General features: G+C 49.3%; 1 long non-coding RNA gene and 1 pseudogene across 1 annotated transcript in view; both read left to right on the forward strand.

Annotated features, from left to right (window-relative positions):
* The window catches only part of LOC121437153, a 20,779-nt gene extending 1,292 nt beyond the window's left edge, over positions 1-19,487 (forward strand). The window contains exons 2-3 of the long non-coding RNA XR_005972931.1: positions 9,136-9,258; positions 19,447-19,487. This is a non-coding gene — a long non-coding RNA (uncharacterized LOC121437153). The remainder of the gene's footprint in view (positions 1-9,135; positions 9,259-19,446) is intronic.
* Positions 19,488-19,502: 15 nt separating this feature from the next.
* LOC121437154 overlaps positions 19,503-25,608 on the forward strand; it is a 51,611-nt pseudogene continuing 45,505 nt past the window's right edge.

The raw sequence follows: 25,608 nt of genomic DNA on the forward strand, positions 1-25,608 counted from the left end.
CAGGTGCCTGGCACAGGCTTGACAGAGTGGGCACTTGGTTTTTGTGTGGCACATTCATGACCTTGATTCTGCTAGATCTACAGGCTCACTAATAAGATGAAAAGCTTTGATCTCTGTCCCCATTTCACAGACAAGATCGTTGAGGCTTCAGGAGGGGAGAGACTTATCAGTACACTGAAGGCATAGATGAAGGTCTCTTTGTTTTGTTTGGGCAGATAGCTGGGGATGCTTCTGTATATCTATGGGTTGTATGTATAAATAATGCCATATCACCCCCTTCCTGAGCTCCTCCTGCATCCACACATGGTTCTATGCAGGCTCCTGGATCCCCTGGTGGAGCCTTCCATCAACCGTATTTATGAACTGAAGTATTTACACCCACCACCACCACCCTCCCTCGACAAGGAAACCAAGATTCCCTGGTTTGGAGAGGGGACCTTGGAGGAGTGGTCTGTAAGGCTGTCAAGTTCCGTTGGGGCCCAGATTAGGCCTAGCAGAGGAGCCAAGAGTGAAGCTGACCCCTCAAGTCTGCACCAGGACAGCCAGTTGGTCAGTCGGAAGGAACTGGGCACTTGTGGTCCTGGGGCATTGATTGCCTGCCACTAGCTTTAAGGCAGGAGAAGGCCAAGGGCACAGGCAATCTTGATCAGCTCCACCTGGTCCAATCCCAGCCCTGCCAGGTGGTTTGAGTGGAAGGCAGCCATGCTCTAGCACAGAGGAGGTGAGGCAGGCAGATGGGAGCAGGGCGGGCGTGGGAGGGGGTTCTGCACAGAGCCAGAAGGAGAGCCAGTCCTTGGGGAAGGGAGCCCCTGAAGCTGGGAGTATGTTTGGAAGAACGCCAGGCTCAACAGAGGGAATGCCACTATGAACCCCTGGGGGCAATCAGGGGCACCAGCAGCCTGTGGCAGACACCTATCTTGGTCTCTGATGACAGGGGCTCCAGGGTATAGTGCCTGCTCTATGCCTGATGGTTTCTGTGACCTTGGCTGAGTCTTTTTCCTTATCTAAATCTGAGGAACAGGGTGCACCTTGCAGGGCCTGCACTGACATTTCAAGATTCCTAGCTGGAGGTGCTAGGTTGAATCATTCGAGAGAGAAGAGATGGAAAGTTAGCCAGCAAGTGAACAAGTGAGCAAGAGAGAGAGGCCAGCCTGTGGATCACTGCACAATAGTCCAATCTGACCCAACCAGTCAGAAAGGCATCCAAAGTGGGCTGCAATGAGCTACCAAAGCCCCTGCACATATGGTTGCTATGAGATGAGCCTAGCTGGATTCTTAGAGTTAATGTAGCCAGGTCCAACTTCTTCCAGCCATTTTACCTTGATCGCCCACCACCTCTCAGAGCAAGTTGATGTACTGTATACCCTTCTGATTTTAAACTGGTGGAGCCTGTGATTCAGAAGTGATGGCTGTCTCCATCCCAGGTTACGAGCACATCAAATGGCAACGGGAACACTAACAATGGGAGTCACCTTGTGCCAGATACTGTTCTGAATGTTCCACAGACATCCTTTGTCCTGCCCTTCACTGAAATAATAACTGAATAAAGCAAGTGTTGTCCTTATCTGCAGTTGACACATTAACAGACTGAGGCCCAGAGAAGTTAAATAATTTCCTCAAGATCACACAGCCAGAGGATGGCAAAAACACCTGTTGTGATATCTCCAGAAGTTTCTTCCATTGTCTCTAGAAATATGTGTTGAACTTTACTAAAGGGAACACTGAGTGTTTGAGCGGACTATCTGGGGAACACTTCTGAGGTAGAGTACAGACTCTTAGAAACATTCTACAGCTCAGGAGCTGAGATATTGGTGTCCCCACCCATGTGCCCAGTGAGAGAAAAGGATAAAATTTCTACCCATACAAAGCACATGGAGAATGATTCACTTTCAATAAATTATCTATGTCATGCCTTCAGGGACACCCCTAAAAAAGAGCAGATAATGAATGGAGACCTGGACTGTGGAAAGTTCCCTCAAGACCCTCCAGGGCCACCTCTGACTTCAGAGTGTGCCCTAGCTGTACCCCAGACTGGCTATGAGAAATCAAGACCTGCAATGAACACATGGTTCCTCCTTGTCCCCTATCCATTTCCCAGCTCCTCACTGTAGCCTTACTCTCTGCCCTGGCTGGACCAGTGTAAGCCAGGCCAACGGTGCCCAGCTGGGTAGCCCTCCCCTGCCGGGGTACCTTCTGTTGGGTGGGCAGTGCTGGTTCTCAGATGTAGAGGAATTTGGGCATCTGAGACCGTGCCAAGGTTGGAAAGGGAACAAGTCCAAGGTCACATGGCTGAGGAGATGACAAAACTGAACTAGATACATGGTTCAGGCAGATTCCCAGGGCTAGCAACTAGACTCTCTTGGAGCCCCAAAGCTTTTCGGAGACTTGTGCCCAAACCAAAGATATGTAAATGGGCGTTACTGTCATTTACCTCAAACTTTTCTTCTCCTTAAATATTTATTTCTTTTATTTTATGTGTATGTGTGTGTGCTTGAGTGTAGATGTGTAGCATGTAAGTGCATACTACATACATGCAGGAGCCTGTGGAGTTGCGAAGGGGGCATCAGACCCTCCAGAACTAGAATTACAAGCAGTTGAGAAACCATCATGTAGGTGCTGGGAACCAAACCAGGTCCCCTGAAAGAGCAGGAAGTACTCTTAAGCCATCTCTCCAGCCTGAAGTGTGCCTTTTTCAAAGGGATCTCGAATTCACTGTTCTTGGTTCTCCCAGGAAATGGGCAGCCATTCCTTCAAATGAGTTCTTTCATGAACCACAGTCTTGAGACACTTTCTAAAGTGACATTATCTGATATGCCATTTATTATCCACAAGTAAGAATTTAATTTAATTAAAGCGAAATTACAAGTCCCCATCTTCGGTTGCACTGAATGTGTTAGTTACAAGTGTTTAGTAGCCATGCATGGCTGCTGGCTTCCCTATCGGATGAGGAGGTATAAATAAATGTTCCCATTGTTGTCCAAAGGTACCACTTCAGCTTGGATGCAGACCTAAGTCCTTACATGGCTCCTAAAGCTACTTGTACTACACTACCCTGTGGCATTCAAGCTACCAGTCCAACTATGGATCAAGATTTCCCAGAAAACCTCCCAGAAATGAAGTCCCCAGTGAGTTCTGGGCACTCATAAACATTTGAGGGAGTGTTCTTTGATTAGCTAGACTCTGATCGGAGGGTTTAACAACTGAGGATACAAGGTGCCAGGATGAATGTATTCTATTGTTGAGATGTGCCCAGCCATGCCAGGGGCCACATCTTATTGGTGTGATGGCCCTTAGGGACTCTGTTCCATAGTCATTCAACCGTATTTCTAGTGACCCTTGTGCCCTGTGTCTGCTTCTGTGAGAGCGGGGAGGAAAGCACAAGCGAATGAGCTTCACTGTGTTCATCAAAGATGCTGCTGCTACCAAAGCGCCCAGCTGGCTGGATCCAGCAGCTTCAGTGGAGGCTGTGAGGCTTTGAAGCCAGGTTGCATCTGTCACAGCACAGTCCCCAACTTTACCCCTGCCCTGCACATCCTGCCTAAGCAACTCAGACTTAGCTAGACAGCCTGAGCTCCAACTTCTCAGGAGCCACGCAGGGCTGGTGCTTGCTAGACTGGTCACAGGAACTAGAGACAATCTAGTCATTCCAGCATGCTCAACAAGGTCAACTCAAAGTCCCTACACAGACCCTGAAGCACTCTCTTCTGACTCCTTGAAAGGGAGTAATGGAGATAGATGTGGACATTCCAGATCAGCTCATCCATTCCTTGAAGAATCCATTTCGGCCAGAGCAATACTTCCTGAGGACCATTTCAGGGACCTGGACACTTAAGAGCATAAAGCCCACTTATCTGGGGGGTGGGGGATAATTGTGCCAGGCATCCTGATGACTCCAGGGGTCCTCACACACCCAACTTGGAGCCAGCCCCGAATCCTAACACTACAAAATCCTGATGGTGCTAATTAGTCCCCACCATGTGCCCAGGGCACTCCCAGCATTTGGTAGCTGAAAACAGAAGTCAAGACTGGGAGGCCACAGTTCAGAGGCCTGGGAAGCTCTGTATAGATGGGTAAGATATTGTCTGGGGTTTAAAAAATAACATTTGTGTTCCTCCTATTTTTAAATAATGAATGTTTTACAGACATACTCCTTTTAACTATTAAAAAATAAAACACAAAAAATCTAAGATGTAGAAAGCTCCTCTCCACCTCATTCTACCACCAAAGTACAATCCAGTTTTCCATTCTATTGGACTTCCTTCTGCTCTCTTCTCTTTGCATGAACTATGTATTTTCACATTACTGTAGTTAAACCATGAGCTCAATTGTGTGATCTATTTTTTACTTTAATAAGCATTTTCTTTATTAATATAATCCCCCCAAATGAGCTTTTTTTCAAAATGGACATAGTTTACTTTGTTAAAGTACTCACCACAAAAAAGTCAACTTGAACTGTGACATAAACACTGCAAATGATCATTCACTCATCTGACAGTTATTATCAGGCACGCTGATGTATCAGGGCAGTCCTCAGTAATTACAATTTTTAATGGCAAAATAGTATTCTCTCAAGACATTGTAATTCTCTTAATTATTTGGCTATTTTTGGAAATCTAGGCAGCCAGATTTGTCTCACTCTTTTGCATGCGGCTCTCTGAGCATCTCGGGAGAGAACACTCATGCTGTCCTGAGGAGAGGACCCAGACAACAGTATAGCCTGCCAAGTGGCTCTCCAGAAGGGCTTCTGAATGTGCCAGAAGGGCTCACTCACTGCGGCCTTGCCAGCTTTAAGTATTCCAGTCAAACAAGCTGCCGTAGGTATCTAGGTCAGAAAACATCTTCTTTGCTTTATCTTCAGTTAATTACCATTGAGGGGGAACATTTCTACATGTTTCTAAACTATTTTTTTTAGTAAAATAATACCTGGTCTTAACTTTATTTACTGGGTTTTTCAATGTTTTTCCTGTGTGTTTAAATCAAGGAAACTAATTTATACAAGGGAAATAATGGTATGAAATATTTGCTGCAAAACATTTTAACCTCTTGATTCGTTACCTTTTGATTTTTTTCAACCCATAAGATAAACACTTTTGTGATATTTTACTTGGATTCTAGGCTTACAGAATCTCTTCTTTTTAATTAACATTTTTTATTTTATGTGTATGTGTTTTGTTTACATATGTGTCTGTGCTTATGCCAAAGGAAGCCAAAGATGGTGTCAAATCTCCTAGAACTGGAGTTCCAGATGGCTGCGAGCCTCTAAGTGAGTGCTGGGAACCAAACTCAGGTCCTCTGTAAGAGCAGCAAAGAGCAGCCAGGACTTTTAATCACTAAGCCACCTCTCCAACGCCATTACATGATCTCTTTACAAAATTCTAAGAACTATCAATTCTGGGTTTGTTCTCTCCCTCCTCTTTTGTAGTTATGCTTCTTAAGATGTTTAATTTTTTCCTTTCTTTCTATACTGGGGATTGATGCCAGGGCCTTGGGCATGCTCCCACTGAGCTGCACCCACATTCTTCCTTAATTCTTTTTAAATTTAGTTTTAATTTATTACCAAGACTGGCTTTGAAGTTCCAGTCCTTTTGGCCTCAGCCTTTCCAATAGTTGGAATTATAAGTATGGTAAAATATTTAAGTCTCTAATCCAGGGGTCAGTATCTTCTTTGGTAAAAGTGTCAGATGGTAAATATTTTCCACTTTGCAGAATACATGGTCTCTATCCCAGCTACCATGCTCTTTATGAAAGCACAAACATAGACAGAGACCATATAAAAATGAATGGATATGACAATGTGCTAATAAAACTTTATTCACAAGCACAATTTTGCTGGATTTGGTCCTTGAGCTGTAGTTACTGAACCTCGTTTAATCCAAAAGAGATTCCTTTTCAGGACTATGAAGAAAGCAATGTGTCTCCTCAGTCAGGTTGCTAGCCACAGGTCCCCATTTTCTTTATCAAAGCACTTGTTCCCTGGAGAATTTATATTGGATCTTTCATCTTCCTCCCAAAATCCCTCCCCCCATTGACATGCCTGCTGGTGTCAGTGGAGTTCCTGAACTGCAAAATCACAAGCAGAGCTTCCTGACTAAACAGGGAACAAGGAGGGAATCCAGGAAAAGGAGAGATGGAGAAGGCTCTGGGGCCATTGCATTCCCATTGAATTCCCACTGGCCTCTTGGTTTCCCTGAATAAAGAGTATTTGAGAGTGAGCCATCCCATTTTTCCTTTGTTAGTCCCTGAACTATCCCAGAACTCAAAATTACTTGTGCTCTAGTATTATTTTGACATAAACCAGACCTAGGTTATACGTTGAGTTTAGTTCGATACTACTGAACCAAAGTTTGCATGGATGGATGGCCAGGGCCGTGATGGTGGTGGCATGGGACATAACAGAGAAAGGAAGTGTCTGTTGCTCCAAAATAGGCCAGCCCTGCTGAAACCATTTGGTGTTTTCAGAGCACAGTTCTGTTTCTATGGCAGAGTAAGGGTTCTGTGTCATATCTCAGGCCTCAAACTGACTGCCTATGTCTATGGACTTCAGCTGCATTTCTCCCAGAAGAATGTGGGATCAGACACACTACATCTTGGCTTGGAGCCATAGGTCTGGAAGGGATGACTGCGGCCCAGGAATAGCTGGTCCAGGGTCCTCAATTCCTGGGGACTTCCAGGAGGGAGACTGTCACTAGGAATGGTAGCCTAGTGCAGAAAACAAGGAAAGGGGCACACAGACAGAACAGGTCTGTCCTCAGCACTTCTCTCACACCATCTAGTCTCCCTTGTGGTCCATGACTCATTGGCCTCCAGCTCAATGAATACTGGCTGGACATGAGTTTGGAAAAGGCCCTACTTATCCTGGGGGTGGGGGAGCAGAGCAAGAATAGCCATCACATTCTAGTCTTTGGTCTAGGGAGGAGAGAGGGCTCGCCTGGGGTGGCTGCTTAGGATCCTTGGACTGATGGTCCCTGGGGAGGTCTATTGAGATGTCTGGACATGTGAGTCCAGGTATGGTCAGAACTCTTGGGCCCCTGTGTTTCCTGCTACCCTTCCAAAGAGGAAGCAGAACCATAGCATCATTGTAGTCACCTTAGGGGACAAGTGGAAGAAACTCTGTGTCTACCTCCCAGAGAGAAGAAGCCTTTTGCAGCCTCACTACCTATCACTGCTTCAAGCTCTCAGCGTCATAGAGCATCTACCCATGAGCATCTACAGGGAAACTTAGAGGAGGGCCTGGCTTGGGCCCCTGATGGCCTCTGTGGCCTGCTGAAGAGTGCACTTGGATTCCTGACTTAGCGCTCATGTGCCCTAATGTAAAGGGACCTCTTCGGGACCTATTCCCTCCCAGGCCACCCCATAGACACTGCATGACTTTGGCCGTGCAAAGCTCAGTGTATGTGATCCTGGTGGCAGCCAGGCCCTGGGTGACCTTCAGGTCCTGCTGTCACAGCCAGTTGGGATTGTTAAAGATGTTGGAGGTGTGCCTAGCAGCCTTTTAGGTGACCCTCCCCCAGCTGCAGTTTCTGAGGTATACTTTCTCAGGACCACCATGGGTCACTGGCCTTTTCTTCCTTTGTTACTGTATTTGCCAATAGGCAGCAGTTGGGACAACTCAGCTGAGGCTGAGTCAGAGAGGTGGCAGCGACTGTTGCTTCCCATCTCTAGTGTTTTCTATCCCCAGTATCCTTGACCTCTTCTAAGAATAGCATGGTCACAGATGTTTCAAAAGAAAGACAGGTAGTTTGGAGACCCCTGTGGCCTCAGAATTCCACGCAGTGACAAGCCCATTTCTTTACAACTCCTTTTCCACATGGGCTTGGTCCTCTGGCTGAGTAAGCTAAGTAACAAAAGGGTCCCAAAGAGACTACTTTATGAGCATTTGGGACCCCTAACCTCCAGCTCCTGACCTTGACCCCAGTGAATTCCTCCTACCCTTGCCTTTGCCTGTTGGCCCAAGGACTTTAACCTGCTTCCAGAAACAACCCTCCTGACACACACATGAGGCTTGTGTCCCCAAGAGGGCGCATGCATGTCCTGGGAGTCTTCTTATCTAGTCCCTGCTTGTCCTGGCCTGTAGCCCCAATGGCTTCCAGCTGTCTATAATTTCCTTAATTACCTGTTTAGGCCTTGGTTATTTCCGATTGTGAGGCTGACTCTGAGACTGGACTGGAACCACAGTAGCCAGCAGAGCTGGGAGACTTGGGTGTCCCTCCTTCCAGCAGGGGGTTTTCTGGATATGATGGGCTGGAGGATTAGAACCTGCTGCCTCCTCGACAGGAGGCTTTCACAGAAGCTAAGCCATGGTGACTTCGGGTCTCCTTGCCCCTCTAGAGAGCACAGGCTTGCCCAGCTGTCTGTGCTTCAGGGCAGGAGGAAAGTGGGGGCCTGCGTGTGGCAGACGCGTGCGGGGGCGGGGCGCGGACCTGGCTTGGCTCCTGCTGCAATGCAGCTCTCTGCCCGCACAGCTCGCTGTAATTGGATAATTAGTGTCATTATGCTTCCTGCCCATAGGCTTCTCCAGCTCCTGCTCTCTCTCTCTCTCTCCTTTTTCAGCTTCTGCCTTCTCTGGCAGAAAACAAATGACTGTCCCCTTTCTCCATGTAGAGTCATGACCCCAGTAACTATACTGCATGGCCCCAGCCAGAAGGGAGTTTCTAACTTTCCTTTGTACTCAGGGCCATGCAGCACTGTAAGAACCACTTGTGTGAGCATGTTGACTCATCCCACAAAAAATATTCTAGGGACCCCAGAGCAATGTGGGATCCAAGCAGACCTAGGGATGGCCTCTGGCTTCAGCAGTGGAGCCTGGTCCTGACCTTTGAACTCTGGGATCTGGCTGATGTCAGCTTCGGGATAGGCAGAGATGGAAGGTTTGGGAAATACATGTGAAGAAAAACTAACAGACTGAACAAAGAGCTTTGCCTTGCTTTATTTTCCCTGGGCTAATGGTCAGGAGGAAGCCTCCAGAGCAATGGATCAAGCCCTCTGAAGGGTATGCACTGGGGGCATACCAAACTCAGCAAGGACAAATGAAGTCCTATTTTCAACTAGGCTGTGTGACTGCAGCCAGTGCTTGAGCTTCACAAGGACACTGCCTATCCAGCCACTTTATTAACTCTTTGAATTGGTTCTAATCAGGTGTCCATTGCTTTCTTGGATGTTCTGAGCAGTCACTCAGCAGAAGAGCGATACAGAATCCTCTGAAGACAAATTACTCAAGTTTACATCAGCCTCCACTACTTGTTGGCAATATGACCCCAAGTAAGCACCTCAATCTCTTTTCCTTAGATGCCTCTACTCCACAATAGGCATCCCCATCTCTTAACATAGAGCCTCATTGTGCAGGGCAATCATAATCATTTCCACAATGTCTTGGCTTGCATGTAACAGGACTGACCTTTTGTCTCTCTGCTTTGACTAGAACATCTAGGACAGTGTCAAATAACACAGGTAAGAGGGAGTCAGACTACAGATGCTCACGTGCTACACAGGGATCCCATGAAAGTGGAAAGCTTAGAAAGGCTCCTAATTCCCCACATCTAGGCCTGAATTGGGCACATAGTGAAGGTGGGGGCTCTAGTTCTTCCCTCTGCATTTCCAATATCTTCAGGTTATGGGGTTACCCTCTTTTGTGAAGATCAGGAATAATAGCAGCTGTGTGAGCAAAGAAGTCCATTCCTGACTGCACACTTGTGTCCACTGTGATGGCTTCTTAGTCTATAAGGGCTCCTATATGATACACATAGATCCATGTGCAAGATGACACAAGATAAATGTTACCGTCTGACCCTCACACCAGCATTTTAGCTAACAGGCAGAAGAGGAGCAGGGGAGAGTATGTCCCTTCTCTTTTACACCTCAACTTGAACTTTGAAGTTGTCCCTGTCACTTCTGTTTACATTCAATTAGCCAAAGTGTAGTTACATGGTCATATGTAGCTGAAAGGGAGTCAGAAATACAGCCACTGAATTGGACATCAAGACATATAGCTAGCAAAATATTATACAATCTCTTTCAGAACATTCTGGGGGTTCGTTAGCACCTCCCAAAGCTGTTTTGGCATGAGGAGTTGAACTCAGGGCTCATGATGGCTAAGTAAGAGCTCTACTATGGAGCTGTGTCCCCAGATGTCTTAGTTAGGGTTTCTATTGCTGTGAAGAGACACCATGACCACAGAAACTCTTAGAAAAGAAAACATTTGCCGGGCGGTGGTGGTGCACGCCTTTAATCCCAGCACTTGGGAGGCAGAGGCAGGCGGATCTCTGGGAATTCGAGACCAGCCTGGTCTACAAGAGCTAGTTCCAGGACAGGCACCAAAGCTACAGCGAAACCCTGTCTCGAAAAACCAAAAAAAAAAAAAAAAAGAAAAAAAAGAAAAAAAAAGAAAACATTTAATTGGGGTGGCTTACAGTTTCAGATATTTAGTCCATTATCATCATGGTGGGGAGCATGGCAGTGTACAGGCTGGTGTGGTGCTGGAGAAGGAGCTCAGAGTTCTACTCTTGAGACAAAGGCAACATGAAGTGAACTGAGACACTGGGTGTGGGTTGAGCATATATGAGACCTCAAAGCCCATCTGCACAGTGACATACTTCCCCCCAAAGGCCACACCTATCCAACAACACCACACCTCCTAATAGTGCCACTCCCTTTGGAATCCATTTTCAAACCACCACACCAGTCCTTCTTTTATTATTTTTGTTTTGAGACAAAGTCCCATTAAGTTACCCAGACTGACCTTGAGTTTATTCTAAAGCCCAGTCAGACCTTGAACTTTCAGTCCTCCCATTTCAGTCCACTAAATACCTGGAATTACAGGCCTTGACCAACAGGATCTGCTTCCAAAGTCCTATTTTGTATAAAGAATTCACCCATCTTGAGGCCAGATTTTTTTCCCCCAAGTGATTAGACCGTCCCTTCTGAGGATGGACTGGGCTTGATGCTCTCAAGACAGCTCTGCCAGTAGCTCCAAGAATGGGACTACATGCCTGCTCCAACTGTTTCCAAGCAGGAGAGAAATTTGCAGCATGATAGTGAAAGACCACTTGTTTAGAATGCTTGGACCAGTGGGTCTGCCCCCAGCACCAAAAGACAGAAACAAAAGTGGTCCAAGTAGGTGGGCAATAATGGTAGTGGCAGGCAGCAAGTCGCAGGGATGAGGACATAGAAGCTATAAGATATGAGCAGGGCACATGAGGAAGGGTGTTGTAGGAGCTGCAGGCTGCGTTCCTGCCGCCCCAGCTCCTGGTCGCCTGGCTACCTTATGCCCCGAAATAACGACACACAAATTGTATTCATTTAAACACTGCTTGGCCCATTCGCTCTAGCCTCTTACGGGCTAATTCTCATATTTTGCCTAACCCATTTCTATTAATGTGTGTAGCACCCCAAGGTGCGCTTACCGGGAAGATTCTAGCCTATGTCCATCCTGGGTCAGAGTTTCATCGCATCTGCTCGGGAGAGGGGAGCATGGCCTCTGAGCTCACTTCCTCTTCCTCCCAGCATTCTGTTCTGTTTATTCCGCCTATCTAAATTCTGCCCTATGAGGCCAAGCAGTTTCTTTATTACTTAACCAATGAAACCAACAGATTGATATATGACACTCCCACATCAGAAGGGGCTCTTTAGGTTGACATTTTCCTGACAGGAGTCTCCATACAAGCTCATTTCCACGTGAGTAGAATGGACCACTGATTTGATCTGCCTAGGAGGTGAGACAGTATGACTTAGGATACCACAGGAAACCGCTCAGGCCACCTTGGATACAAATGAGAAACGTGATTGGTTGGACTTATTTCCTTTTGGCATTATGGAACACACACACACACACACACACACCATGAAACAGGACATCACCATTAGAGCCAAAAGACTTGAAATATGCCCCACATCCTCACTGCTGGACTACCATCAGCACCATCAATCTCCAGATCTTGCTCATTATCTCGAGCTTCAGCTCAGCCCCACTAAACACCAGCTCCTCATCCTCCTCCCCAGTCCTCAGCACCCATCATCCTATTGACTACTGCCTGTCTCTGTAAGGCTAGTGACTCTCAGGACCTCCCAGAAATGAAGCCAGACAGTCTCTGTCCTTTTACGTCAACCACATTAGCATGGCATGTGTGGGAATTCCCTGCCTTTTAAAGGTTGACTGATGTTCCATTATATATAAATGGAGGGACACACAGTCTGTTCAGTCATCCATCTATGGACATTGGGCTGCTTCCACCTTTTGGCTATAATGAGTAATGTTTTTGCAAACATGGCTATACAAGTCTCCATGAGTCCCTGCTTTCTACTCTTAAGAGATAAGCTGCTGTAATATGATGGTGAATTTTTTCAGAAACTGCCATGGTGTATTGCATTGTGGTTGTCATATCTATCATTCTGTCCCGAGGCCTCTTTTCACTGGAGAGCTTGGGGCCCTCCCAGAACCTCTGAAAGCAGACAAATATGTAGTCACAAACTTGGCTGGTCATGGGATGCTCTTGAGGGGTGTTAGATGGGGTGGAGGTCCCAAATCCCCCTTTTGGATGGAGTAAACAGTTCTCCAGGTAGGGAGGTCCATTCACTGCTTGCCTGGGCTGCCCTTAGTGAGACTAAAGTGACTGACCATCAGTTTGATACTGACCTACCCACAAGCAAGGGTAAAATTAAGCAATGTCTGGATCCCTACCAACCCCATGATTCTGAATGTGGGCTTTTCTGGGATCCATACACCTTAGCTGGATCCTCAACAGGGACTTCCACTTTTCCTGTGTACATTGGTCTTTCTGCAGAATGAGCAGGGTCTCTATGACTATGCTGACAGTCACCAGTCATCCTCCAGGTGGCCTTGAAAGACTTGCCTGCAAAGGCAGGACTTGAGGCAGGTGGATGAGTGAGCAGGGAGGGAGTACCATGGTGACAGTTGACCCTCTTCTGTTATTATTGTTTTTGCCCAAAGCTGTTCTGGGCTTAGAGCTATTCTGCGGCGGTGGCAGCAATAGCAGAGTATGTACAGATTGTACCAGGAATGGGGGAAGGACGAAATGGAGTAGGGGGTGTGGCTGTCCCTTTAAATCTGTTTTCTCGGTTTTATTTCCTTCTCTTTTCCCACCCTCCTCTCTCCACAAGCAAAAGTGGTGGGACTGTGAGGACTCGGGAGCTGCAGTGACAGTGTCTCTGAAATATTAATGAGGTTGTTCTCAGCCTGGCTTCTTCCCTCCCCTCTCTGGTTGTATGCATGCCTTGTCCTTGGGTGGTCACCAAGGTGCATCAAGCAGAGGGGCGGAGCAGAAGTGGCCAAGAAGACAAGAGCCCTGTGCTGAGAGGGAAGTTGTGGAAAATCAAGGGTTAAAGCACCACCCCAGGGCCCCAAGCCAAGCCTATATCTGCCCCATCATGTTAGAGTGGACAGCCAGCTGCCCTGCAAGATTCTCTCCTCCCAGACCTTCTCCCCACCTGCTCCCTAGCTGGGCCCCAGGCCCCACCCAGTGTGCAAGTTTGGCTGGGATGTCTGACAAAAGGCAGGGGTTAGGCCTCTGTTCCTGCTTCTGGATCTGTTCTCTCCACCACATGGGCAGGCTGGTGTCTTCCAGGTGCCTGAAGATAGAGACAGACCAGGGCCTATTATTTCAAGGAAGCCCAAGTGAGTCACACTGCTGAGTCCTAACCTGGTGAGTCCATAGGGAGATTCTAGTGGGTGGTGAGGGGGCCCAAGGTAGAAGCACATGCCACATCAGCCCAGGCTTCTGCCTGCTGCCCGTCCAGGATGGACTGTTGCCTTAGGTCCTGGACCTGGCTCTAGCACCAGGACATTGGCAAGTCCAGGAGCCATACACTTGGATTTGTGCAAGGGGACTGTTCTTATCTCTCAGGGCCCTGTTCTTATCTCTCAGGGCCCAGAAAGTAGGAAACAACTTGGGACTGGGACTTTTTTTTTTTTTTTTTAAATATTTATTTATTTATTATGTATACAATATTCTGTCTGTGTGTATGTCTGCAGGCCAGAAGAGGGCACCAGACATCATTACAGATGGTTGTGAGCCACCATGTGGTTGCTGGGAATTGAACTCAGGACCTTTGGAAGAGCAGGCAATGCTCTTAACCACTGAGCCATCTCTCCAGGACTGGGACTTTTTGGCGTAAAACTAGTGCTGGTATCCAGCTGCATCTACCCCAGGAACAATGGCAGCACTTGGTGGCCAGATAGCCCACCACTAGTATGGGTTCTGTGTCCCCACAGACTTGGCTGGTGCTGAGTGAGGGCAGCCTTTGACTGTTTCTAACTTGACAGTGTAATGGATTTTGATGCATTTCTTTTTTTTTTTTTTTTTTTTTTTTTTTTTTTTTTAGTTCTGACACGGGAAATGGCAGTGGGCTTTGCTCTTTTCCTAGACCTTCTGAACATGAGGCAAAGCAGCTCCACAGAGCAAGTCAACCCAAAGGGGTCCCTCTGAGCCTGCTAGGGAAGCTGCTCAGGGCAGTAACAAGGTGTCCTAACGTGGGCAGCTGAGACTCACCTCCGGCCATCAAGCAAGCGTTTGATACCTGAGGTCTCTGATTCCACCCGAGCGCTAATTCCCCCTTTGTTAAATGGGTATTGTGCACAGTGGGTTGCAGCAAGCCTTGGTGAATATTGTAGGTACTGTTACTGCATGACATTGACAACTCAAAGGTCAATGCTAAGAGTGGTGTCACCAGAGGAAGCCTAGAAGCAGAGGGTCCTTCCCTCAGGACTTGCACCGCTTCCTGAAGGGCAAGGGCTGTCTAGGGTCACAGGAAGCACACTTATATTAAATTGAAGGAGCTGGCAGAGAATCCATTCAAGGTGGTGAGAGAGAGAGGAGAGAGGAAGGAAGGGAGAGAAAGAGGAGATGGAGAGAGAGAGAGAACCAGAAAGGAAGAGCCTTGATATTCTGGTCAAGCAGATTTGAGTCACTAGAAGAATAGGTGCTAGAGGGATGAGACCAGAAGGAATCTGTGTGATGGTCACACAGTGAGGGTGAGCTAAACCAGGGAACCCAATGCAGGTTTCTGCTCTCTCTACTCTATGATGTTGGCCAATTTCTGCCAAGATGGAGCAAATGCCAGAAGGTTCAAGGGCCCCTCTGAGGAGGTTCTCAATTCAATTAAGCCAATTAAGGTCGGAAAGATGAAAGAGCACAGAAATGGTACATTCCCTGTCCTTTTGATGCCTACAGGCCACTCTCGGCAGCCAGCCCAGGCCGGAAATTCTGTCAGGCCTACAGAACTGATAGGCCTGGTCATTTCTGTTCTTGGCCATTTCAGTGATGGTTGCTGTCCTTATTAAAACTGGAAGAGACCATCATCCATGCTTACAGACAAGCCAGGGATGAAGAGAACATATGGCTTCTGCTCTCTGCAGCAGTCAAGAGTCACCCACAGGAGGTCTCCCCTTAACTGGTGCCTTCCGTCTGAACTGTGGCCTGTTGAGTGAATGAAGATGAGGAAAATTTGAGTGCCCACTCCTATTGGCTTCATGCTGCCACCTTCAGAGCTTCAAGCTCCTTCTCTGGGGACCAGGCACCCACTTACTAAATCCTCCAACCCCATCGTCATCTGGGATAGACCACTCTGTGCACTTTGGCAACTCAGTGGTCAACAATGTGTCTCAAAGAATTAAGGATGCAGGTAAAGGCAATTCTGTTTATGGCTGTGCCCAGCCCTGGGAAGTAGGAATGGATAATGGGATCTTGGGCTCAGCAGCAATTACTTATGACTGGAAAACTAACTGGTAGATACATTCTAGAGAACGTTCCACAGTAACTGTAACTAAAGGAAGCCATTGGATGTCAGCAGGTGGTGATGAGAGAAAAGGACGTGTTGTTGAAGCTCGGAGATGGCCTCTGGTAGAGGAGTGATGGCCAGTGTAGGCTGGTGTGAGGCATGGGGAACACGCCAAAGGCAGAGGAAGGGCCGGAAGGTGCTTTGAAGGAATTTGGTCTTCTTGATTGGGGCTGGAGAATGAAAATGTGTGGCAGAAGCAGTCATGGACTACAGGAAGAGTTTCCTAGAGTGGCGGCGCCCAAGCCAGGCAATGAGGATTTTAGGGCAACATGGCCACTAGTTGCTAGCCTATAGGGAGATCCCTCTGCTGGCAAGCAGGGTGTCAGGGTTGCTTAGTGGGAGATGAGGGGACAGGAGCTAGACACAACTGGCAGTCAAGGTGTTGGGGGATACTGAGGTGGTAAGGGCAACTTGACCCCAGGACAGTCACACAGGAGCAGGGGTGCCATGAGCTCCAGAAGTCCCTCTGGCTACAGGGAGGTGACATGGCTTGACCTCTCTACCCAGGACCCTTACTATGAGACACCAAAGGTCCAGCCATCTTCAGGGATGACAGAATTCCAAAATCAGGAGTAGTTCTACGCTGCAGGTCAGGGACAGGGAGGAGGGGGTGGCAAAAATGCTTCAGTTACATTAGGGGAGCCCTGGCCTCCTCCAGGACTCCTAGATCTGGGCGACTGTAGTTGTGACCTACAGCTACATGCTCTGAAGAGCATGCAGACATCCCAGCGTTCACTTCACACCCCAGGCCTAAGAGCACCCTTATTTCCAGGTGGGCAAAATGGCTGAAAAGATTAATGGACTTTCAAAGAGTAAAATCCTTCATCTGGCTTCCCTTTCCCAAAGAGTCTCTGTGGAGTCCTTAGGCAACTCAGCTGGGAACTCAGCAGGTTCTCAGCTGGAGCCCTGAGGCTTCAAGCCTGGGTGAGTGAATACAGTACTGAGCCCTTGCCTGAGGCGAGTACTGGCCACCCCTCCAAAGGACTGAAAGAGCCTGAGAGCCAATGAGGACCCTTCTGTGATATCACTTGCCAGTACTGGGTACTTAGAGTCCTGTTGATCTGGCCTTTCCTCCAGCTTTGTCTGACTAGGGCCTAAGAAGCTGACTCATGGGGGGGGGTTGTGCCGACTAAAGACAGTGTCTACCCTGACAAACTAGACCCATTCATCTTCTCCAGCAGCCAGCAGACTGGGGGTGGTGGTGGAAGTAGCAGAGGGCAGAAGGCAAATCTGACAGGTACATCCAATTGCTTTTGCACTGGGACTCTGGGGAGCAGTAGAGCTCTGGTCAGAGACAGGAGGGGGGAGAAACACCCTCCTGTAGTCAGGACACCATCCTGAGCCAAGGCCACCTGGGGTAGGGGTTGGGGAAGGCAGATATCAGTGGGAAGCTAACAAGCCTACCTTGAGGCTGCAGTCTCAATTTCCTCTAACTCTGTCGTTTCCCTTAACGAAGCCTTGACTTCTTGCACTGACAATTGAGCGATACTTGTCACCTCCCTCCTAGGTGGTTGGTATGGCAAAGTCACAGAGCGCCAGTGGAAGGAGCACACTCTGCCCAGCTTCCTGTGTGCCCACTGCTTGCCCCTGTCATCCCGAGTCACTGCTTCGGGCTGCTGCTGCTCAACCAAGCAGAAGGGCCACGTCCCTCTCCCTCCCCAGACCTTGCTTAGCTGTTTCTCCTTTCAGTCTTTTTTTCTCTTTGTCCTTCCTAGAGGCCTTCCCTGAAACCCCAGCCGGAACTTTAGTTTAGTTTTGTCAACCTCTAGCACAAAAAGTCAGTGCCTGCCACAGATACCAAAGAAATATATATATATATATATATATATATATATATATATATATATCCAACTGAAACTAGTGGGAGAGGTGCACAGGATTGAGAGAAGATGGGGAAGTCATCTTGCATTTGCCATTTTCATCCCACATCTTCCAGAAGTGAAAGCTGATCCATGTAGAAAGTGATAGAACAGTTACTATTTGGATGCCCAAATTGTGAAATGGTGACCAATTAGGACAAACATTTTCTAAGTGCCCCTCAGACCTTGCGAATAGGCACATATACTTTTTCTTGAGAACCGAAGTCTCCGTATTTGGAGCACGTATGGGAATGCTTCATTGCCCACCCACCCCCATGCCTGTGCTCTTCTTCTAGATGTGACATTCTCAGTTCATGGCACCTGACAGGGCTCAAAGGTTGTAACCCACTGGACCCTCCTGACAGTGAGGGCCATGGACTTAACCACCTCTATTTTAGCTGCATGAGAGCCTTTTTGCCTTTCTTCTAGGCTCTGGGTTATTTTTTTGCCCTGGGTGCTTCTCTAGATCAGAAACCTAGATGAATATCTGAGCTCTGATTTTTGAGAGGATTGTTCTGAGCCAGGATTTTTTTGCCCAAGGTGAGAGGTCTAGTCCAGCCAAGCATGTTGCCAGGATGGTTGTTTACTGATGCAAAGGCCAAAGCCCTGTGCTCCGAGAATAATTCAGTTCTAGGGGAACCAATATGGCAAGTTTGGCACATGGCCCTGCAGGAGGAGGGCAGGTCCAATAGGGCCTAGCCAGACCCCAGGAAGGCTGCTACAGGGGCAGCCGTCTTGGTAAGGTAAGGAGCACTGGTGCAGAGGATAGGGAGATAAGAGCCTCAGGAAGCCCTGCAGAAGGGGAAAGTGCTATGACCTGCTGGGGGTCCGGATGGCTTTGTTTGTTTTGTTTTTTGGGTTTTTTTTTTTCATTTTGAGACAGGGTTTCTCTGTGTAACAGCTCTGGCTGTCCTGAAACTTGCTGTGTAGACCAGGCTGGCCTCGAACACATAGAGATCCACCTGCCTCTGCCTCCCAAGTGGCTAGGAGTAAAGGCGTGCGCCACCACACCCAGCCGGATGTTTTCCGAAAGGCAAACCTTAGCTCCTTCATTGGGGTGTGGGAGCAATGCATAGGGAGCAGAGTGTCAGCAGAGTCACTAGTGGCCTGGGGTTGCTCTGAACTTTCTCCTGTGTGCCCTGTCCTGCTCACCTCCACTTTGATTCCCCTTATCCTTACTCTCTTTTATCTATCAATTTCTCTTTACCTCCTTCCCTCCCTCACCCCTTTTTCTGCTCTGCACTGGGCCTCCTCTCCTCCTATCCCCAGGAACCCCGAGGGTTGCGGAAACACCCTGCCCACTCAACCTTGACAAGGAGTGCAGCTGCTCCTTTCCATGTCTCAGTCTATCCCCTGGAGCCCTAGACAGCCCAAGCCTGAGCCACTGAGGACTTCTGGGGACTTAGATCATGGCAGTGGCACTGGGCAAGTGGCACTAGGCAAGAAGTAGGCGGGAGGGTCAAGCAAGAAGTGGTGATGGGCCCTGATCTCTTGTGCATATGAAGCAAGAGTAGCTACCTATGACCCCAAATTGCCTTACTTCAAGTAGGTTTCCAAATGGTTTAGAGAGGCAGTGAGAGCTGACTGGTGCTGGTGGCAGAAGGGCCCCACTACTCCCTTCTTTCCCACCTAACAAACCCTCTAGCTCTGGATGCTCACGATAGGCAGGACAATGGGGGCTGGTCTAGAGGGTCAATCTAGCATTTGTGAGTCACAGAGTACACTGAATGAAGATGGGGAGAAACGTCCATTTTGTCTGAACCAGTCCCTTGACCTCTTCTTGCCTTGTTCTCCTCAGGTGTTCACATTTAGCCTCTTTCCCACCACCACCTTGCCTCACTTCAGCACTGGGATCTTAGGTGGCCAACTGTCCCTAACTGCGACTGAGTCAAAGCTGCACCTGTGAGAAGGCCTGCCAGACAGGATGGGGGACATGGCAAACAGTTCCATCGAGTTCCACCCCAAACCCCAGCAGCAGCGGGAAATGCCCCATGTGGGTGGCTTTGGGTGCACACTAGCAGAACTACGCAACCTCATGGAACTCCGAGGTGTCGAGGCACTGCAGAAGATTCAGGAAGCCTACGGAGATGTCAGTGGGCTGTGCAGGAGGCTGAAGACCTCGCCTACTGAGGGTAAGTTCATCGGGTTTGGGGAGGGAAAGGGCTATCCTAGGAACTCGGGGTCTGCCGTACGCCTGGAAGACAGTTGGAGCGCTGTGCTGCTCTGACTACCTTAAATGGCTCAAGTTAACCTTGGAGGAAAGCCAGCCACTGACTGTTGCCTTCTGCTCAGTCACTTTGTCTTGACTGGAAGGTGCCTTGTGCAGGGGTACTAAATTCTGAGGGTGTGAGTTGAGCCTCCTCCCACCCCACAAGAAAAAAGAGAAGGAAGGGCAGATGAGAACCGCGAAAGGTGGAGGGTTCAAATGGAAACCCTGGATTCTTTTAAAGAAACAGCAGTGTCGACTGTCTCCTACCGAAGAAGGAGGAAGCCATGGCCTCTGTTAGGGGGAGAGCAACCGAGAAGACACATGAAACTGACCTTTGGTCATAAGCACATATGAGCATAGATGAACACACACATACATAGTGACAGCAGCCGCAGGCTGTCCCAGTGAGGTGCAAGTCTGAGGCACTGCCAGGACCACACCGGTGGGCTTCCAGAGAAGAAACATGGTGAGAGTCCTCTAGAGTATCTAGAGCGGGTACTCTGTGACTGTCCTCTTAGGTTTTCAACTCCCTGGTCTGCTGTGAGACTAGGGTCACCAAAGAGCCAAATCTAGCCCCAGATTTCAAGAGTTGGAACCCTTTTTGGTTCATCTGACACTGGCCTGGCAGGATTGTGGGAGCTTTCCCAACCTGATGCCAGGCCTGCTTCCCAGACACTGCTAATTGATTTTATCAGTCACCCATCTCAGTAGTGGCATTTTGGCCTACCCAGTCCTGCAAGTCCTAGCCACCACCTGGGTTCTTCCGGCTCCCTGGCTCCTCTGTCCCTCCCATTACCAGGCCTTGCCCATTCTTGTTTCTAAATCAGTCCTTTGGTTGCAACACTCATGCTCATCACCTCAAGCCTCCTTGTTCTGCCCTTGCCCCCATTCGGAGCCTCTAAGATACACACCAGATGCTCTTACTCTAGCCTTGCCCTAGGTGGATTGAAGAAAGCATCATGTATCCATAGGAAGTGGTGCATGGGCCCAAGGAAGTATTAGAAATGGAAGAAGGCATGCCCAAGGGCCAGGTTAAGAACTCCAGGCAAGGTGGCCTCCCGGGGCCATCTGGATCTTCCTTAACTGTAGAGTTGCAGAGCTGCTCCATCCATGAATAATCTATTCAGCCTGCCCACCACACACACATACTCCAGCCTGAAGCACTGTTCTGCCAGGACAGATGGCTGGGCTTCATGCCAAAGGCTCTCTTTCCGTCCTCCTCCTTGCCCACCCACCCCCCTGAGGACTGGGGGCCTCTAAGAAGGCTGGGGTAGAGGGTCATTTAGCTACAAGGGCTCTGGCCTCTCCCAGATCAAAGGAAGCAGATGGGCTTTGGCTGGCAGCTCTTCCCTCTGCCTGTCAGGCCTTGTTAAATATTTAAAATGTCAAGGCCCCTGGGAACCTGCCCTATTCTGCCACAGAGCTCCAAGGCTTGTCTGATGCCTATAAATGTGGTGGGCATGTAGAGGAGCAGGTGCCCAGGTGGGTGGCTCAGTCCCTGACAGGCCTCTGAGACCCTATGTCCCCATGGCAGCCCAGGGACCAGCCCTTCCCCCTAGCTCCTAGGGCCCAGCTGTCTGGGGCCAGGAGCAGGTGATTCTCACTCCCCCATTTCCTCAGCGCAGCAAGCAGCAAGCCTGGAGCAGGCAGGCTCCTCAGCAGGCCTTCTTAATGGAAGGGGCAGACTTAACTGTACTTCCGGCCCCATGCCAATCCTCTGGGGGCCCAGAAAGGGTTTGACAGAGGAAAAGCGGGCCAGGTAGGTATGTGGCATGTTGGTGGAGGGGACTTTGGCAGTTATTACCTCTGCAGAGATTCAGAAGGATTCTAGAACCCATCCTGAAAAAGAGTCTGCCTGCTGGTCAGGAACCTCCTGGTAGGCTAGTTAGGGGGCTCTGCACCCTGCCCCTGTCTTATCTGCTCTCCACCGACAGTCAAAAGAAGAAGGGGGCAGATGAGCTGAGAGCTGACACAGTGTGGTCCTAATCCAATTCTGATGGCATCTGGCCTCTGCTCTGGGCAAACAGCCCATCTGTGTCCATGCCAACCGCCCAGCCTCTTTCCCCATGTCTTGGGCCTGCTAGGTGGGCACATGTTTGAAACCAGAAGGACCAGAGCTGCCTTCTCTACCACACCAATAAGCAATGGTACCATGGCAGTTGTGACAGCTGTTGGGACCCCCAACCCTACAGAAAGGCCAAGGCTCAATCTGAAGGCAAGTGCTAGTCTTGGGCAGAGGAGGGGAGGGGAATTGCTGCAATAGCAAGGGCAATCCAAGGACAAGGCAGAGGAGGGGAAGGAGCGAATTTCTGTGGGAAAGGGACTAAGGGCCTCATTGGCTTTGGGAACAGTCTGGACATGTGAAGCAGGACAATCAGGAAGCAGAGTCACATGGTGCCATGGGTCTCAGGCTTTCTAGAAGCTAAAATGGATCACTTCCCCTCTCTGGGGGCTCCAGGCCAAGGGCAGTGTAGACCCCAAGTGTCTAGAGCTTAGAGTTCTGGTGCATCCCTTGTAATGTTGAGTCTTTCATAGCTCCTGCAGTTGAAGGCAAAAAGGCTCAATCTGGGGAAAAGACTGAGGTCTCCCAGATACCCTACTGGGAAAGCTGGGGTGGGGGTAGGGAGAAAGCTGAGGAGGCCCAGCCTTTCTTCCTAACACCTTACTAGGAAAGCTGTGGGACTTCAGAAAGAGGTCTTTGGCCCTAGTAGAAATCTGAGATGCCAGCCCAGCCCAGGCTCAATGAGGGCAGGGAGAGAAAGGCAGGGACAGCTGCAGCCCTTCTGGGTGGGAAGGACACTGTGGCTGGATGCTATGGACGTGCCAAGGCTGTGCTGCTTGCAACTTTTGCTCTTGTCAGTCCTTCATTTAAGCTCCTCCCTGCTCCTCTGAGAAGGCCCATTGTCAGCACTTCCTTATTGATGAGCGATCTGGGGCTGAGTCTTATTGCTTTCCTAAACTCCGCCTGCTGTGCATGCTCCATGGACCAGATGGCTCTTTTGATCACCACTCAGCTCCTTCAGCAGGTGGTAGAAGCTATGTCAATGACTCTGGTGGGAACTTCAACCTACCACCACTAGGTGTCAGTGTAGAGCTGGTCCCTTTGGGGTGTAGCACTGGAGGCCTGGGTGAACCTAAGGAGGGGCTGGATCAGCCTGCAGAGAAGATTGCCAGCTAAGGGTAAGGCTGTGACAATTTCTCACTTGTCTGAGATCTACATGGAGGTTACCTCCACGGTCCTGGAGCCATGAGTTAAGGACTTCTCTGCCCTTGGACCCTACAGTGATCGAAGTGTCTCATGTTAGGCCTGAGAGGAGCTTCCCTTTCCTCCCCTTTCCTCTCCTTTCCTCTCCTGTTCTCTGCATGAGTCAGTGACAGTCCCCTTAGTCTCGGCCATCCCCATCGCCAATTCCAAGAAGGTGTTGGGTATTTGGGAGCCACGTGCCTGGGCATTTCCCGGGCACTGTGGGCACCAGACCTTGGGTCATCCTCTCCTCAACTCTGTGTCATGGTATCTTGGCCCTGTGGAACTCTGTTGTCCTTTCCTGGTGCTGGTCCTTTCAAACTCCAGCCGCCTCTGGAGCTGGTAAATGGAGTCCTTCCTCCCCCACTGCAGAACAGGCTCCCTGCACGACCTAGAGGATCAGTTCCCCATAGCAACAGCTAGTTATGAGAAGCCATAAACCTCTGCCTTCGTTTCTTCCTGCAAGCCCCATACTTCCACCTTGAAGGACTTCCAAGCCTCCCTTTCATAAGACCTTATGTAGATCTCTGGAACTAAGAACTTGCTCTCACACTCATTCTCTCTGAGCTTTCCCTGGGAAACTTCTAGAAAGTAGGCCTCCATCCATGTCCAGAAGACATTGTTCTATCTTCCTCAACAGCTATGCTCCTGGATACATCCATGTCCCTGGTTCCCCTGTGCCTTGCCCCCTTTGCAGATCAGGCTGGGTAGCCCTGCATGTCTTTGGAAAAGGTAGGCCATAGGGTAGGGTGGCCAAGGTCCAAAGGCTGCCTCACTTTCAAGGTGCCAGAGTCTCAAACACAGTCCCATCTTTCAAGCATGTGTGGGGCCTAGTGACCAGCACTCTCAAGAAGACATGGAGTTTAAGTGTTAGGAGACAGATAACTTTGTCCGATCCCTCTAGAGAGGGCCCTGGCCAATTCTTTGGCACTTGGGTGAAACTGGGCTAATATTACCTGGATCCCCTTCATTGGTAACCTCCCCACAAATCCACTGAAGCCACTTAGATATTGATTCACCTCTCTACTCACCCTCAACCCAAGGAGCCCCTGGGTGCTCTGTTCTGCTCCTATCTCAGCTACCCTTGGCCACATAGCATCCTCCTGGGTCCTTGCTGTCCTTTCCTTTGTTGGGTGTTAGCGCTTCCCTGCAAGCATCCCTCAAAGATAACTTTGACACAGAAATGACAGCAGACATGAATGGTGCAGAGTGTAGGCTAGTGTTTCAGCAATTGAGACATCTACAGGCCTAAGACCTCCTTCCCTAGACTTGCTGTCTTATAAGTGCATCAGGATATACATAGCCCCTTTTCCTGGGTTACCATCTCTTCCTCAGGCTGGGTACTCACTATGAGGGCTGTGCTTGGTCCCCTATGCTTAGTCCTGTGCCTGCAGAAAGGCTTGTAGCACTTGGCCTGTACCACTCTGCATTCTCTAAGCATCCACTCTGGAGTTCCAGAGAGGCAGGCTTTAGCTAGAGAGCCACAAGGGGCACTCTTGCTGCTGCTGCAGCAGCTTAGTCAGAGATGCTTATGGTACCAAGGGCTAGCCTGTGCCATCTTCTTCTGTACTTCTGTCATTTTCCCGGCACACTGTGTAGGTCTGGCAGACAACACCAATGACTTAGAGAAACACAGGCAGATCTATGGGCAGAACTTCATCCCTCCCAAGCAGCCCAAGACCTTCCTGCAGTTGGTATGGGAAGCCCTGCAGGATGTGACTCTCATCATCCTGGAGGTGGCTGCCATCGTCTCCCTGGGCCTCTCCTTCTATGCACCACCTGGAGAGGAAAGTGAAGGTAAGGGGCGAGGCTCTGGGCTAGAAAGGGGGGTCCCAGCGCTTGGTTTCCATGACTTTACATCTCCTTCATGTTCTCCTCCATCCTTGGTCACAGCCTGTGGGAATGTATCTGGTGGGGCAGAGGACGAGGGAGAGGCTGAGGCTGGCTGGATCGAAGGGGCTGCCATCCTACTCTCTGTCATATGTGTGGTGCTGGTCACGGCCTTTAATGACTGGAGTAAGGAAAAGCAGTTCCGAGGTCTTCAGAGCCGTATTGAGCAAGAGCAGAAGTTTACTGTCATCCGAAATGGTCCCTGTGGCAGCACTGGTGGTGGGGGACATTGCCCAGGTCAAATACGGTAAGTGTACCCATCTTCTTCTACCCTGCCAAGAAAGCCTGAATGCCATTTCTGAGAAGGGTGAGCCAAAGGAACCTCCCCAGCTTAGACTGTCTCCCCAGTAGTCTGTGTGTTTCCCCCTACAGGGGCCTGGGATTGGAGCATGCGGGGTGTGATTAGGGGCAGAAAAGAAATTTGAGGTACAACAGTACCCATAGGAAGCAAGCTGGCCTCAGCCTCTGGAGAGGTATTCTTCTACTACTATAGGATACAAGTGTTGTCCCTGTTATTTGAGAGCTGGACAACATGGTTAGATGTGGATGATCCCCCCCATACACACACACACAAAAGAGGAGGCAGAAAGAAGAGAGACCCCCAGACCTCTCCCAGA

The sequence above is a fragment of the Microtus oregoni genome, unplaced genomic scaffold (assembly GCF_018167655.1).
Source record: "Microtus oregoni isolate MIOR12 unplaced genomic scaffold, Mior012 000050F_ref0000143, whole genome shotgun sequence".
NCBI classification, from domain to species: domain Eukaryota; kingdom Metazoa; phylum Chordata; class Mammalia; order Rodentia; family Cricetidae; genus Microtus; species Microtus oregoni.